General features: G+C 36.6%; 1 protein-coding gene across 1 annotated transcript in view; it reads left to right on the top strand.

Annotated features, from left to right (window-relative positions):
- LOC118733798 (mannosyl-oligosaccharide glucosidase-like) overlaps positions 1-4,886 on the top strand; it is a gene marked incomplete at its 3' end in the record, with an annotated part of 38,688 nt that overhangs the window by 32,832 nt on the left and 970 nt on the right.

Below are 4,886 nucleotides of genomic sequence, written 5' to 3'. Positions count from 1 at the left end.
ACACCTAAAAGACACCTAATTCCTAGCTAATTTTTATTGATTTTTGGTGACTTGGGTCAGCTAGGTTTATAGACGTCTTGACATTAACAAGTGTCAAACTGTTAAAACTTCAAATCAATTATCATTATAATACGAAACTGATAAAGTATAAATTTTGTTATATACTTTACACAGCAATTTTACATTTTCCAAGCGTGATCGGTGGAACAACGATGGATGGTCGAGAAATGTGGTTCCACTGCTCGCGTATGTCGGATTGTGGAAAAGTGCTCTCAGAGAGCAGGTGTGTGAGTCGAGTGGCGAATAAATAGGCGGTCTGTTGTGATTGCAGCTTTTCGACGTTAAGATTTCCTTGCATTGTTGGGTGCACATTTTCTGCTGCACAGAGGCGGGGGTGCGTGTCGATGTTTGGCCATCGGAGTGTACGTATGTCTAAAACGCTATCACAACATGGTCTATTTGGTTTCTCGTTTTTCGATCTGGAGACAGCCATGTAGCTTGGTGGCTTCTTATGCTGGAACCTAGTACTGCATATTACCATGTTTCGGGCCCGGTCAAGTCGATCAACCTCAGTCCGTTATCGTACTTTTCGTCGTGTAGGCTGAATTTTCCGACAGTGGCGCCAAATATCCCTCCCTTGCTCACCTTGGCATTAAAATTCTTAGCACAATTTTGATATCGTCTTGGGGTCAGCGCTCATATGTACGCTCCAACTGCTCATAGAATAGATCCTTGGACGCCTCGTCCTTTTCTTCCGTCGGGGCAGGTCGCAGACGAGCGAGATGTTGAAGAATATCGCTTTGATGCGGATTGTGGCTAGACGTTCGTTCTCAGGGGCGAACGCCAGTACTCGGAGAGACTCCTACCAGGAATCCAACACCGAATTTGCGCTCCTTTACGTGGCAACTGTAGTAGACGTCGCAAGGCTTACGATTACCTTGCCTTGCCCCATCCATAGCATTTATAGGATGGCGGTGTTGTCAGTCTTTGTCTTCCCGAGGACATCAACCAGCCGGGCAGAGGCGCCTTCCCCATTGAGGGTCCGGATATTCCAGGTACATACCCTCAAATCATACCCCTTTATACGTTTTCCGTTGTCGTCATCAAAAAAAGGGGGTCTCATCCGAGGCTTTCTGAACTTTTTCATTGGGCGAAGTTTTACGCCTTCTCAATTTAGCTCGCTCCCAGACGGGTGTTTGGTTGCTACCAAGAGGATACGTTGATATAAATATCCGGACGTTGTGAGCTGCGATTTGAACCGTACGCACAAGAATCGCTTCTGACCACTCCCAGGTGAATGGCAGTGAAAAGTTCTCCACTTCTGCGCACGGAACCATCCTCACACAATTCACTCGATATATTAATTCAACTATTTTTTTTTTTAATATCAGTGTGTTTTTAGAAAATGTATTGGATGAGGAAGATTTGTTTGCTAAAATAACCCGCAAACACGATTTTTATTACTAATTTAGCATTGCCTATCACCACGTGATTTTTTGTTTTAAATTAGTCATAAGCCAATATAAATTCGTTGGTGAACGTCGCCGGCGAACTAATTGTTCACCAGAACGAGTCGGAAACGACGTCGTTACGAAGTCGTTTGGCAAATTGGGAATCTACTATTATATACGAACTCAGATATGTATACTTCCTAATGGTATTGCAAAATGTCCAATACCCAAATCCCTCATATGAGTTATTATCGGAATGGGGAATTGGGTATGCTCACTTCTGGCATCAGTGCAACAAGTGCTTTATCAAACATTCAATCTCACTATTCTGCTGACTTCGTTTTCCCCTTCCGATAACTTTTTCTTGCACAGCTTTGCACGCGCAGTCGCCCGCGTGATCTGGGCATCTCTACCAGGGATGTTGCGAATATTTGCATTCGCATTCATTATGCGAATGATTCGCATCATTTTATACACTCGCATTCGACATTCGCATTCGCATCAAATGATACGAATGTTTTGCGAATGCGAATGTGTACATGGGCAGAGAGTCCACTCTAAAATTGTTGAAATGGCTTTAACCCCACAACTCTGTGTTCTCTTGATAAATTATCTGTAAAGAAATTTGATCAAGATTTTTTTCAAGTAAAAGCTCCCATCGCATTCTGTGCCAATACTTATAAAATAAAAATCTCTACGATTTCCACAAGAGGGGAACTGATTTCCACATTAGTGGAACTAATTTCATTGTCACATATGAAAAATATGTATTTAAAAGCAAAAAAGCCTTTGACTGCCATAGCCGAGTAGGTATAGATGTCGGCTATAAATTCTGTGTGTCGCCGGTTCAAATGCCGGCACCTCCAGTATTTAAATGATAGAAATGATTTTTTAGTATACAAAATTTATAATTTTCATATGAAATTTCAATTTGTAAACGCTTGCTAATAGCATTTTCAATCTTGATAATTAATCAAGAAAAGAGCTTTTGATTTCTGTGTCTGCCTAACCAGTCTGCATACAATAACCGGCTTTTAGCTTCAGGCGCTAAACGGTTAAGTAGTATATCAAGCAACTTTGATGGGCCTTCAATAAGTACTGCTAAAAGTCTTATAAGCAACCTAGAAATAATTTTAGATCCCTCCAGCGAAAGCGAAGGATGGGATGTAGAATCTGGAGACTTTAAAAAATGTGAAATTAAAGCTTAATTGAAGGTCTATCTTAAAGAGAACCGAGCTCTCGATTGGTGGAAAACTGAACTAAAATACGACAATTTGAGCGATCCACCCGCCAGCATTCCAAGAGAGCAATTGTTCAGTGCAGCCGGCCTTATATACGAATCTCTAAGAAATCGCCTCATGGGAGAAAAGGCAGCAAAATTCCTGTTAAATATAATATGCCCCTTTTGAACTTTGACTACTAGATTGAAGCACTGTGTAGGTTAAGCACTCGTTCAATGTTCTAATAATTTTTAAGTAATAAAAACGATATAGCTTTTTTAATGTTATCTCTAACATTCGCATTCGCACATTCGCATTCCGAAAATTCGAATTCGCATTTGCGAATGTGAAAAATATGACATTCGAAACATCCCTAATCTCTACCCTATAGAACAGAATATACTCTCAACCAGGGTTGCCACTGACTAAACAAAATATTTACCAGCCATTTGAAAAAAAATTTACCACATCTGAAAAAATCGACCAATAACTTTTTTTTTAGCTTTTTTATTAAAAACTATAGTTTTGTTCTATTTCCATAGAAATTAAAAGTTTTTATTGAGGAACTTTTTATTTAACTATTGATATGGTATTTACGAAGGTTTCCTTCAACCAAAATCGAAAGTGGGGAAACACGGGCAACAACGAAACTTCATCATTTGAAAAAACTTAACTGGATTTATTATAGACAAATACAGCGACTCAACAAACCCCTTGGTGATTTTTCTTATAATCACAATGTTGTTCAGTTATTTTTTTCTTTTGCTATAGACAAATACAGTGATCAAAAACCCCTTTTTTGTTTTTTTTTTTTTTATATTCACAATGTTGCTCAAGTAATTTTTTTTGCTATTTTTGTTTGTATAAGAATATTGTTTGCGATTAAATCAAACCCATAAAAATCGAGGATTCAAGCTATATAAAACATTTAGAAAAAATACAAAAAATTTTGTCTAAATTTCGAGTTTTTTAATCTGAATTTTCCGGTATGCAGTTTTATAGTCGATGGAAGTTTAGTATAACGAACAATGTAGAAAGAAATTTATAATATAAAGATAACCACGAGAAATAAAGTGGAATGGAAAAGTTTTATTTGTTTTTCAAACTAAATATTTTAACAAAAATCTACCAAAATGAACAAAAATTTACCTTTTACCAATCCAAAGTTTTTCTACCAATTTTGGTAATAATTTACCAAAGTGGCAACACTGCTCTCAACCCTCTTTGGGTGCTGTATTACTATTTTCATGAATACACCTGTATGTGCATCATGCAAATTTGCGCATAACATACACTAGGCGACAAATGAAAGTGTAACGTAATATTCGCAATTATTTTCATGAAATTTTTTTGCACTAATTTGAATAGATATGCAGTTTTGAAGCTCATTCAATTTTATTCCAATGAAATGCAAGTTTCAACCGTCTAAAAATCGCGTTGGTTTTTGCGTCTCCCGCAGTTTATTTCAAAAGAAATTCACGCATATATGCAAAAAATTGCAAAAATCCGTCACAAAAAAAAAAAATGTCAAAAATCAAAATAAAATTCAATGGGCTACAAACCTGGCTTTTGAATAAAAAGTTGAAAATTTTAATGAATTTTTTTTGAATTTTTGTGAACTTTATATAAAGTATGGAACTTTGATGTATGTGCTTTATATTATAGAATGAACTATATTCTCATAAATAATTAACGCAAAAACTTTTTCATGAAAAAATAGTTAATATTATATTAGAACAAGGTGTACACTTTCATTTGTCGACTAGTGTACATATGTGTCTATGTATTATGCATTATAAGTTGAAAAGTTTGTATGTACTATCATGTACTAATGAAACGAATTTATTCACCTTCTCATCACCGATAAACAAATAAGTCAATTGTGCTGGTTAGTAATAGTGTAAAAAAGTATCCGATTATGTGAAGGACACATTGCTGTTGCACTCAAATGCTGAATACATACATAATATATACATAGTAAGTGGGTGGATCGCAAATCTTTGTGATGCATTATATGCTATGCGACTGCGATAAAGTGACTCTAGTTAGTGGAGTATTTGGGTCACGCGCCAGCCAAAGTAACGACATGCAATATTTGCCGTTTAACATGCAAATGTACCATCCTTTAAATTTCTATGACTGTGCTCTAGTAATTGTGGATTTAGATCCGTTTATCAGTCAGAGAGATAGCTATATAAGTATATACAGTAGGGTG

Source organism: Rhagoletis pomonella, unplaced genomic scaffold, assembly GCF_013731165.1.
Source record: "Rhagoletis pomonella isolate Grant_MI unplaced genomic scaffold, Rhpom_1.0 Rhpom_scaffold_00002, whole genome shotgun sequence".
NCBI classification, from domain to species: Eukaryota; Metazoa; Arthropoda; class Insecta; order Diptera; family Tephritidae; genus Rhagoletis; species Rhagoletis pomonella.
This window is presented reverse-complemented; position numbering and strand designations above follow the sequence as displayed.